General features: G+C 41.7%; 1 pseudogene; it reads left to right on the plus strand.

Moving 5' to 3' along the window:
* Positions 1 to 5483: 5483 nt before the first annotated feature.
* LOC117886338 lies at positions 5484 to 7414 on the plus strand (annotated as a pseudogene).
* The last annotated feature ends 5272 nt before the right edge of the window (positions 7415 to 12686 follow it).

The raw sequence follows: 12686 nt of genomic DNA on the forward strand, positions 1-12686 counted from the left end.
CCCTGGGTGGTGTCATTTGACAGTGCAGGCTGGGATCTAGAGAACCAGTACAGGTGCCTTAGAATCGCCAGACTGGACCAGACCGGGGTGCATCGATTCTGGTATCCTGTCTCCGACAGCAGGCAGTCCCGGATGTTTATCCTCAATGAGTCTTATTTCTATTAATTACATCCAAGTCTAGTATATTCCCTACTGGGTGAAATTCACCTCCATCCAGTCGGCCCGCCCAAGGCCTAGGCATTACTGCAGTGCCAACCAGGACCTGTTAAGAGGTTTTGTGGGATATAGATGTTCAGCTCCCATTAATGGGAAATGGGTGCCCTGAATCTCTTCAAAATTCCACCTGTTCAAAGTAACTGTCTTTTCATGCTCTTCTCCCATAAATTCATAGATTCCAAGGCCAGAAGGGCAGAGCTTTTAGAAACAAAAAAAATCCACTCTTGATTTAAAAACTGTCAGTGATGGAGAATCCACTACAATCCTGAGTAAGTTGTTCTGATAGTTCACTAATGTTTTGAATGTGTTCAGATACTGCGGTGAGCTTTCCACTCAAGCTGAAATTCACCCCGTGAAGAGGAGCAGCACAAAATATACACACCAATCAAAGGGGTGTGTGGTTGAGATTAAGGGAATTAGTCACTGAGCTGCCATTGAATCCCTTGGGATATGGAGTGTCTACGTACAAGAATCAGTGTTAATAAGTTATCAGAAGTATAGCCACAGAGTGACTACTTACATTGAAATGCTCTGGAGCAAGGACCTTCTCTCTGTTCTGTGTTTGTACAGCACCTATTAAAACAGGGTCTTGGTCTATGACTGGTGCTCCTGGGCTATGTCTACAGAGACTGCGGCAGCAAGACCCAGAGCCCAGGTCAACAGACTGAGTCTCACAGGGCTCATGCTACCATGCTAAAAATAACAGTACACATGTTCCAGCTAGGGCTGGAGCTCTGAAGCCCACCCCCTTTCTGTACATATCAGAGCCCAAACTCCAGTTCAGGCACACACCTATTTTTAGTGCAGTAGCGCAAGACCAAGACTGCCGACCTGAGCTTGGAGTATCACTTCCACGGGTTGTATAGAGATACTTCTAGGGGACACAGCAAGCCAAATAATTAATGCAACTGTAAGTGCAACCCCATTTACGATTTTCTGCCCATCCAGATGTGGTGCAGCGTCAGGAATTGTGGGCTTCTGACTAGAGCACAAGGCCAGGACTCAGGACACCTGGGTCCTGTTCCTGATGCCATCACTGACCTGCTGTTTGGACCTTGGGCAAGTCTCTTGCCCTCTGACTTCACCCATTTCCCCTCCCGTCCCTTCTCGGTCTTAATTTAAATCAATATGTCCATTTAAAAAAATCAAACCCTTATTTAAAAATGAAATATTTTGTTTCAATTTGACCTTTGGAAATATTTTTTTAATGTCCAACTTAATTAAATATATACTTTTAATTTTCCAACAGAAAATTGAGATATTTTGTCAAAATTGACATTTTCCAGTGGAAAACTTTGATTTCAACTAAGCCACGTTTTCTGATATTACAATGTTTTGTGTCGGAAAAAGGTTCTCTCTTCACAGCTACTCTATCAACCTTCTGCTAAGTCCCCATGGAAGGACTGAACTCAGGGTCTTTCTTTCTATAGTCTCCAGGGTGATAGTCACATGATCCTTTGTCAGCTGACCCAAACTACATAATGTGCCCTGTCTGGAGCCTGCAACTCCCATCAATCTCTGGTCTTAAAGGGCTACATCCCTATAACATAATTCTGGCTGAACTTGCAACACAAGATTCTGTGTTTCACCCTGGTAGGCCTTGCGGTTAAAATATTCAAAAGCGACAAAGGTGTTTAGGCTTCAGAAAATGCAGCTAGATGTCTCGAGGGATTTACAGGAACACCTAGTCAGGTTATTCACCTAACTCCTATGGATTTCAGTGGGGTGCCTAACTACTTTTAAACATCTGGCCTTCAGACACTTGTGAACATTTTTCCCAGTGTCTCAGACATCTCAGCAAGGCACACTTCCTCCTTCATATGCTTGACATGGCGCAGCTTGCGTCTCCCTGTTACAGGAGTGTTCTGTAATGTTATACCCTGGCCAGACCCTTCGCTGGTTTACATCGTGATAGCTCTCCTGAATGGCACCAGATGGGCCTCTGGTTCCACCAGTTCTGTTTTCATTTATATCAATTAGAAGATAGAGCCATCAATGGCTATTAGCCAAGATGGTCAAGGACACATCCTCATCTCTGGGTGTTCCTAAGTCTCTGACTGCCAGAAGATGGGATTCAGCTACGGCGGATGGATCACTCAATAATTGCCCTGTTCTTTTCACTCCTTCTGAAGCATCTGGCATTGGTCACTGTCAGAAGACAGGATACTGGGCTAGAGGGACCATTGGTCTAACCCAGTATGGCCATTGTTATGTTCTTATGGTCTTAGTGTAAAACAAGACTTACTCCTTGAAGTTCAATCTATTAGCTTACCAAAGAGGTGGCTTGAACATGGTTTATAAAGTTTGGCTTTGTAAAGGGATTTAGGTGCCCTAAGATGCAGATAGACATAGTGTAGATTTAAAAAAAAAAACACTTCACTGCCATTGAGTCAAATGGGAGTTAGGAACCTAGCTTGCCTCAGCACTTTTGAGAATGTCACTAGGTGCCCATCTTCATTTTTAGATACCTAAATATATTTGACAATCTAGAGCTACGTACCTGCCAAAGGAAAATATTTCTGATAGTAGAGGTGTCCTTAATCTAGTGAACAAAAGCAGAATGAGATCCAATTCAGTCTGGAAATAAGAAGCACATTTTGCACCATGAAGGTAATTGACCTTTGGAACAACTTGTAATGGGTGTGGCGAGTTCTCCATCGCTTGAAGTCTTTAAATGAGGACTGGATATCTCTTCTAAAAGAGATGCCATAGCTCAGACTGAAATTAGGGGTTTGCGACAAACACAGTGAGTATGCTTTGAAAATTCTTTGAGTACCTTCCCAGAATACTTAGCATTTACACCAGGTTAATTGAAATGAAAATGTGTTGTTTTTATTATTATTACTAGCATTCAAGTTAATACTTGTTCCTTAACCAGAACAAATTTTTCAGCCTGATTTTCTTTTCATTGTTTGTGCTGGAGTGGTAGAGGAGGGTTTAGGTTAGATTTTCATTGGATTCTAAAGGAGTTTGGTGCATATATTCCATTGAAATTCAGTTGTTTTGGGTGCCTAATTCCCTGAAGCTTCTTTGAGAATGCCAGCCCATGTTTCTGCATGTGTGCCCACACTCCAGTATAAAAACAGATTAAACAATTTCACCAGTGCTTACAGTCAGTTTCTGATCAGTTTCACCATCTTGTTGTCCTGCAGAATAATTTCAGTTTTGAAAATAATGCACACTCTACACTTTCCAAAATAACACTATCTCCCCCACTATTTACTCTGAATCAGACATCTCTCCCACTATTTACACTGAATTAGATCTGATCACTTTAGAGAGAGAAAAAAATTGCTGAAAAGAAAAGAAGTAGTTCTGCAGTCAGTACAGCTCAGAAAGGAGGACATGGATTCCCTTCCATCTTCTGTATCGTCAACAAAATTATTTACTAAGTTCACATCAGTTACACTCATGAAAATATCCTGAAGACAGTGAAGTTTGCAGAAGGGTCATTAAACTGAAGAAAATGGGATCAAACTTTATATTAGGGTACCATTTATAAATGCTTTATAAATCGCCTTTGAAGGATTAGATTTTTATCGCTAAATGTCAATAAACGTAAATTTTACCTTACACACACAAACCAATAAAATATTTCCATTGATAATAACCTAAATTTACAGGTAGGCAAAGTAAGGAAAATGCTGTCTGAGAACTTCTTAGAGTTTGTTTCAAGGCTATTTACTTTGTGTGTTTTGACATTGATGTTGACAGTTTGTGTTTTAAGGGTCATAAAGCTTTAAATATGTGAAACTCAACATTAACGGGCATTAAATAATTATTGTCTGACCCACCCATTGTCTGTCCCCCTTCTCATAATTTGGCACAACTGTGAAAATGTAAATAGCTAAAATTAGGAAAAAATGCTTTAAAATAAACATTGATGTTATGTGCTGAAATTATTTAAAAAATTATGTCCAGCCTTCCTATAAATGATTAATAGATTATGAATATGTTATACCACATATACTGTTAATTAAATACTTGTTTAATCCACCATATGTACATCTGCCCTCACGTCGCCCGTTGTGGATACATTTTCTGTGTGAGGGATTTATGGAAGAGGGCGTGTGGTGAGCTTCATGGTCCACAGAGAAAGTGACAAAAAATTATCTTGTCTCAGACCCCACTCAATTTCAACCAGGATTTAATTTACCACAAAGACAATGGAGCCTTATGAAGCGATTTCATACCAGACATGGAATTGGTGCTGCAACGGAATTTCAGTAGTTTTAGAGATAGTGTACTATGTCATTGTAGGCAGCCATAAACCATGACTCATATTGTTGAGGACTGCAAAATGACTCAACTTCCTGGAGGTCTTCATGCCTTGAACATCATTGATAAGAATGCTCTGGCTTGGCTTGACTGGATTGCATAGACCAAATAGTAGTAGTAGTAGTAGTAGTAGTAGTAACAATAACAATAATAATAGTATGTTAGAGACATGAGTATTATATATTCCAGATGGTTATAAGCACGTCCATAGAAAGTTTTACAAATGGCTGTAAATCAGGTTTATAAGCAACATATTTTGACCAGTGAACTCAGTACAAATTGCCTTAAGCATTTATTAAAACATCAATTACTAATCCTTCATGAACTATTTATTAATATAAACTATGACCAAAGTTAGAGGTGAATGGAATCTGCCAATCTGTGACCATTGGTCAAAGGAGGCATAAGTCAAATATGAGGGTATCAACAGCAACAGCGGATTGTCCTTTTCGGTGTTGGGGTTGGGGACCAAGTTGCACACTCAGAGGCAGGCCCCTTTAAGATGTCTCAAAACAAACATCTCAAAACAGAGGCACTCCAAATCAGTAGTGTTTTTTGAAAATATATGAAATGTAGGACTCTTGGGTGCTGTTTCAGGCTCTGGATGAGGAGTGTATTCTAATAGCTCAGACAAAGGAATAGGGAATCAGGGTTCTGTTTCCAGGTTTGGGAGTAGAATGGGTGCTCATCTCTGTCTAATGCTCTGAGCCAACAATATGCTGAGGGCTCCAGGCTCCCATTGAGAGCATTGAGCAGGGGGTTGGACTAGATGACCTCCTGAGGTCTCTTCCAACCCTAATCTTCTATGATTCTATGATTCTATAAATGTGCACTACACCATACAAGTTCTGTTCAGTATCCTGATATATATGTGACTGCTCAGTTCATTGTCTATCAACAATGACATGGATCTAACAATATCACGTATGTATTTCTTTGTCTTCCCTTAACAGTTTCATGTATTTTGGCAGGTACACCACCTGGCCCCAATGGTGAAGGGAAATCAAACCAATGTGAAGGAATTTATTCTGCTTGGATTTCCTGGCTCTCAATATTTGCAGATCTCACTTTTCATAATATTCTTGTAAATGTACTTCCTAACATTCACAGGAAACACCACCATCATATCCTTAGTGTGGACCCACCGTTGCCTCCGTACCCCTCTGTATGCCTCCCTCTGCAATATCCCCTTCCTGGAGATCTGGGTCACCACAGCGTACATTCCCAAAATTCTTGCCAATCTCATGTCACAAAGCAAAACGATCTCCTTCCCCAGCTGCCTCCTGCAGATGTACTTTGTTTTCTCCCTAGGCTGCACTGAATTTCTACTCCTGGCAGTCATGGCCTATGATCGCTATTTTGCCATATGCCACCCATTGTGCTAGCACTCCATCATGAACAGCACCTTGTCCACTCATTTGGCCCCTGGCTCCTGGGTAGATGGTTTCCTGGCTATTTCTATGTCGGTGTTTCTGATCACCAGGTTGTCCTTCTGTAGCCCTACAGTCATCAACCATTTCTTCTGTGACATAGATTCTTGGATAGTGCTCTTCTGCACAGACACAGACCTTGTTGTCTCTGCCGATTGAAATCACTAAAACACAGGATTGGGGACTTCAACGGCACAGTCCAGGGAAGGGTCTTGTGGCCTGCAGCATGCAGGGGGTCAGACCAGATGATCATAATGGTCCCTTCTGACCTTAAAGTCTATGAGTCTATGAGTCTTGTTGAAATGGTGTATATTGCTCTTTCCTTTATTGTTGTTCTGGGGTCCTGTGCGGTCACCCTTGGCTCCTACATTTACATCATGAAGGGTTAAAATCCATGTGCATGTTATATAACAACCTGGTATATGGATTGTGCCAGCTCTTTCTCAGACCCAAAGTCCAGAGTTTGGTCTGGAGACCAGAGGCCTAGCTAATAGTGATCAGCTAAGAGAAAGCTGGGGTAAACAAGATGACATTGCCTTTGCTAAGATCTGATTGATCAGTAGAAATGGCAGATGTTGAAGCAATAACTGAATAATTATGTTTCATCCAATGTTTCAAATTGAACAAAGAATCCCTGTTCCTATTGTGTTTCTCCTGAAGGGAAAACAGTCTTCCCACAGATCCAACCTTGAGTTTATGAAAAATTGGCACATGTCACTATAATGATATGGCATCCTTCCACCTCCCTTCCAAGGGACCAATGCCCTGCCTTAAGACATAAAGGAGACAATCTCTATTTCCATATGCTTTCACTGTTTCTTTGTTTTATCCCCTAGACATGTACCTGTCGGACAATCAAAGGAGTTACTCCATTCCTATGGACCCCAAATCAGAATTCAACATATATATTTTATACTAATAACATTTTATCAAAGTATTAATCAAATGTTAACTTGCTATCTTGAGACCATGGGCGGAGACATTGTGTAACCTTTTAACCATTGGCTATTGTGCTATCTTGTCTTGCTGCAAAACCTATCCTGGGGTGTGGAACTTCCTACCCCGTCACTTTCCTCCGCACATGGAAAATCTATATATTTCATTGTAATCAATTGATTGGACAGTGTCTCTGAGCTTAATAAGCCAGGTGACACTCCGCCAGCGCAGTGTGTAATAAACCCCTATGCTTTGACCTCTACACGGTGTGGATTTATGTCCTTCACATCATCTCCACCATCATGAGAATCCCATCTGCCCAAGGCCAGGAAAAGGCCTTTTCCACTTGCTCAGCCCATCTCAATATTGTGGTTATGTTGTACAGCTGCGCCATCTTTCTGTATGTCAAGCCTTCTAAACAGACCTCGCTGGAAATTAACAAAATTGTCTCCGTCTTCAGTACTAATGTGACACCATTGCTTAACCCTTTCGTTTACACTCTAAGAAACAAAGATGTCAAGGAAGTCTTGATAAAGGCTTTCAGTAGGACATGACATGACTGTTCAATGGCCTGGATATCATTAATTTAGGAAGGCAGCAAGGGAAAATCAAGTGAAACATCAAAATATACCACTATTAAATACATTTATCTGGTTATCATAATAATAATAGTAATAATAATAATAATAATAATAATAATAATAATAATAATAATAATACAGAATTTGGCCCATTTTTTGGAAACTATATTACATGGGCCTTCTTCTCATTCACAATAAGGCAACTCTGGACCCTTTTGGCAGTGTGTAAATGGGCCTTAAAGTGGGTATAACACTAATTTTTCAAGCTCTTGAATACCCCTTTACACTTCTGGAATGACAGAAAGGGGACGTGTAGTTGGGTGGTGGTCATCCCCCTCCCCTCCAGGTTGGAGGGAGGCCACACCGCCTCACTATGCCATCGGGAGCTTGGCCTAGTATTTGGAGGAAATTAGAATTTAGGTGTTAGTATCCTGATTGGCCTAACAGGATTGAATTATCTGATAGGCAATTAGCTTCTGCCCGTAGGCAAAAACAGATTCCCACAGGGTCCCGTATGTCCTTTCTCTGAGGTGGGGGCTGAACAGTCAAGAGTCTATAGCCCTTGGGCCCTTTAAGCAGGGACTGTACAAACACCGTGGTCAATTGGCCCTGGCCTCTTGATATAGAGACAGAGCAAACCCAGTAGTCAATTAGTTCAGGATCCTTATTGCAGAGTCCGAGTAAACTCCAGGTTTGGGGTGTCCTAGCTCCAGTGGATGGCCGATGAACACAGGCCACTGGGCCCAGCGAGTGGAGGCTGCCACCTGAGCAGTGGAGTGGCAGGTGGGGTCTGGGCTCACCCTACTCCACCAGACCCCGACCCAGGGCTCTAAGAGTGGCAAAGCGGTCCATCACTGGGTCAGCGGGGATCCCAAATGCAACACGCTGACCATGCCTCAGGCAGAGCTGTAGCCAGACTAAGGTTGACTCTCCCTGGGCCACTTCCTCCCCTCACCTTGGGGTGTACCTGGGTCAGTGGGGTGTCCTCCGTTTCTTCTGGGTAGGTGGCCCATGGCAGTCCCAGTGGGTCCATGGCAGAAGCAAGTTCCCTGGAAGGCAGGGCATCACTGGGCACAGCAACAGGTTCAGCAGCCAAGAGTGGGCAGGATCCATCTGCCTACCTTGTTGTCCCAGCACCAACTGAACAGGAGGCCCTGCCCTTTACATTTCCTGTCCTGGTTGCGTACTTCTGGTTGGAGGGGTGAGGAAGACCTAGCTCTGCGGACATAGTCATGGAGGGTGGTTTCTCCCCATCTGGCTTGAAAGGAGGCCACACTGCCTCACCACAGACTGTATTTACAATGAGGATCATGTCCTCATTGTTTATGTGTAAAGAAATCTGATAGGAGATATTTCTCCATTTTATCTTGATAGTTGCTTCTGACATTTAGCACTCTGGCCCCTTTGGCTAATCTCCACATGCATTGGCATCACTTTGCTTATATTCCAGAAAATGACAATCAAATTATCTGAAAACTTGGAGAAGACTTGGACATGACTGCAAAGCTGTGATAATGCTTTGTCACATTGATGTAATCCTGATCATAGAATATCAGGGTTGGAAGGGACCTCAGGAGGTCATCCAGTCCAACCCCCTGCTCAAAGCAGGACCAATCCCCAGACAGATTTTTACCCTAGTTCCCTAAATGGACCCCTCAAGCATTGAACTCACAACCCAGGGTTTAGCAGGCCAATGCTCAAACCACTGAGTGATCCCTCCCCCCATATGGTTTAACAAACTTTTACATGATGTAGTTTAACAAACTTTTATATGATCTGACCTCTCTCTCTCGCTTACATCCTTTTGACAAGGATCTATGGCCCAACTCCTCAAAGGTATTTAGGTGCTAAAATCAGATTGGCACTTTCAAATGAGCCTAAGGCCTGGTCTACACTGGGGGGAGGATCGATCTAAGTTACGCAACTTCAGCTACGTGAATAACATAGCCGAAGTCGACGAACTTAGATCTACTTACCGCGGTGTCTTCCCTATGGTGAGTTGACTGCTGCTGCTCCCCTGTCGACTCTGCCTGTGCCTCTTGCCGAGCTGGAATACAGGAGTTGACGGGAGAGCACTCGGGGATTGATTTATCATGTCTAAACTAGACGCGATAAATCGATCCCCGCTGGATCGATCACTGCCCATTGATCCGGCCGGTAGTGAAAACATACCCTATGGGAGTTAGGCCTGAAAGTCTCATTCTGATGGGATTTGTGAGCCCAGTTCTCTTAAGTGCCTTTCAAAATTGCAACCTAAACAACAATAAAACATATTGAAGCTAGCTGTTGGTAAACCTCACATTTTCAATACTGTGTACATAGGCTGGGAAGGATTAGATTTTTATCCATAAACATTGGTAAATATCTAGCTCAGTATACACACACACAAATTAATGAAAACATATTTCCATCGATAACCATAGAAATTATAGATATTCAAAGTAAGAAAAATGTGGCTGGACCACTTATTAGAGTCAAAATACAGTGGTTTAGACTTTCAAATTAGGTTTGTTACAAATGGACTACTGAATGAATAATAAAAACTGGTGCAATTTGTTGATTTAAGAATATTTAATGTACATATTTTGATATGAGAGGTTGAAAATTTTTGCTTTAATGGTTTATGAAGCTTAACATATTGAATCTCAATGTCTATTGTCATTACATAATTGTTTGTTTGCCCATAATTTCCCCAAATTGTGAAAATTTAAATCAATCCAAAGAAAAAGAAATGTGTAAGAGAAAACATTGATATTATCCATCAAATTCCACCAAGCCAATGCATATACATCAAATGTAAGTCAATGATGTTACTCATCTTAATAAAACAATTACAGTCTGGCCTAATGACTCCAAAGATTTTCTGCCTTTTCTTATATACTTTTTAAACTGTAGATATCATGTTGCCTTACTGAGATTGTAAGCTGTTTGGGGTAGGGACTACTGTTTTGGTCTGTATTTGTACAGCATGTAGCAAAATTGGGGTCCTGGTCCATGAATGCATGACTGCAGCCCCCAGGAAGAGTTGGGTTTGCCACTGGGAAACAGCTGCTGGGATTTTCAAAGGGGCACCAAATTCCATTGAAATTCAGCATCCAGTTAGTCCCTTTGAAAATTCCTTTTGACAAGCTGAATAAACATTTTCCCATCTAAAGGATGACCCTTCACAGGGGTCACTGGTTATGTACATGGCAGGTTCAAAGATAATGGGGTCCTTCCCAAATCCCATCCCACACCAAGATGGTGAACTGATACTATTAGTTACCAAAGGGTCAGGCAGTGGACCAAAAGTGTGTGCACACCTGGGTGAGACTCCTCGCATCCAAGCCTAAATCCACAAATTGAGTGCACTGGTAACAACCCCTATGTAACTGGCTACTCCTGCTCCATTGAAGGAGTAAATGAAGATGAAGATATGCTCCTGAGGTCAGTGGATGGAGGACTAGATTTCCAAAGACATTTAGATGTCAAAGATACACATAGACACTTAGATCCCTAGCTCCCACTGAAATCAATGGGAGTTAGGCATCTAAATACCTTTGAGAAACTGGGCTTTAATGAGATTTTTCACAAGTGGCTATGCAGGTTAGCCACTTAACATCCAATGGGAATTAGGCACCTCACTGATTTAGGTGCTTTGGAAAATCCGACTAGGCACTTGTCGGTATCTTTATGTGACTAAACATCTTTGGAAATCTGGCCTACAAGATCAAAGTGTGAGTCGACATCTTGCGGTCTAGCTGCTGTTGCTCCTGCAGAGGGTGACTGGTACATGAGGAGGGAATGACAAATACTTTTTGTGCTTTATTTTATTTTCCTGTGTTTTAAGACAGAGAAACACCTTCTAACTCACTTGACTGAAGGGAAAAAATCTTCTGAAAAAGGAAAGGGTTTTTTTGGAACTTATTTTAAGAAAGTAAATGTAAAGCATCTTTAAGAATAAAATGCAGTGTCCACTAGATTGCAGCCCAGGGCAAGCAAATGAGGAATGGCCACCTACAGTCCCTGATTTCCCAGGTCAAACTGGGCTAGATCCCCAGCGGGTGTAAGCTAGCATTGTTCACTTGAAATCGGTTCAGATATGCTGAATTCTACAAGGTGAGGATCTGGTCCACATGGTTTGACCATGGTTGTGATTCTCTCAGCTCCTCTGAAAATCAGGCACATTCTGTGTGCAAAAGTGGCAAGATTCTGATCCTATAGCAGTGAAAATCCTAAGTAACATCCCTGAAATAAATGGAGTTATACCTGCATAAAAACAGTGTAACTGAGTGGATAATCAGGTCAAGAGATTCTGCTTTTTGTTAGATCCACTGATATTTTGGGAAAATTTTCCACCAAAATAACAGGAGGGAAAGGAGAACATAAAATATCTTAAATAATGCCAGCATGAGTCTGGGGGTTGGGTGGTGGTAGATTCATACACGGAATCACAAAAACTGAAAACCTAAAGGTGAATCAGAGATGCAAGCCCACATTCTTATTTAGGTGCCTAACGTCCATTGATCTGGGACACAGTTCTTAAATAGTTTTTTTTTTTGTAAGCTATATCACATTAAAAACAGTGGGGTTGCATTCTATTTACTCAAGTTATAGCAAGTGAAATCAAATAGTCTTGGAGCAGATTTCAGAATCTGGTCTAAATCCATTGATTTAGGAGAGATGACTCTGGATTTTCATTGAGGTCACTGAGATCAGAATCCAGACTTAATTCCATTGTCTCCTTTGTGGTTATGCTGGGATAACTGAGATCAGAATCTGGCCACAAACCTATTTGTATGGGGCCAAACTGGTGTGTCCATACTGAATGAATGGTGTGAGAATAACCTGACATGACTTAAACAGGGCTGAATGGCTGCAGAGGATCCTGGGAGCAGGTTCCCTTCAAGCAGAAGCAAATTTGATAAAGGACTGGCAAAGTCTGCCTGTATGATCAATATTGTACCTACTGGTTGGCAAATATGGGCCCATGCGAAAGCAAATATGACATGTGAAGGGTTAAAATCCATGTGCATGTTATATAACAACCTGGTATATATGGATTGTGCCAGCTCTTTTTCAGACCCGAAGTCCAGAGTTTGGTCTGGAGACCAGAGGCCTAACTAATAGTGATCAGCTAAGAGAAAGCTGGGGTAAACAAAATAACATTGCCTTTACTAAGATCTGCTTGGTCAGTAGAAATGCCAGATGTTGAAGCAATAACTGAATAATTATGTTTCATCCAATGTTTCAAATTGAACAAAGG

Source organism: Trachemys scripta, chromosome 12 (assembly GCF_013100865.1).
Source record: "Trachemys scripta elegans isolate TJP31775 chromosome 12, CAS_Tse_1.0, whole genome shotgun sequence".
Taxonomy (NCBI): Eukaryota; Metazoa; Chordata; order Testudines; family Emydidae; genus Trachemys; species Trachemys scripta.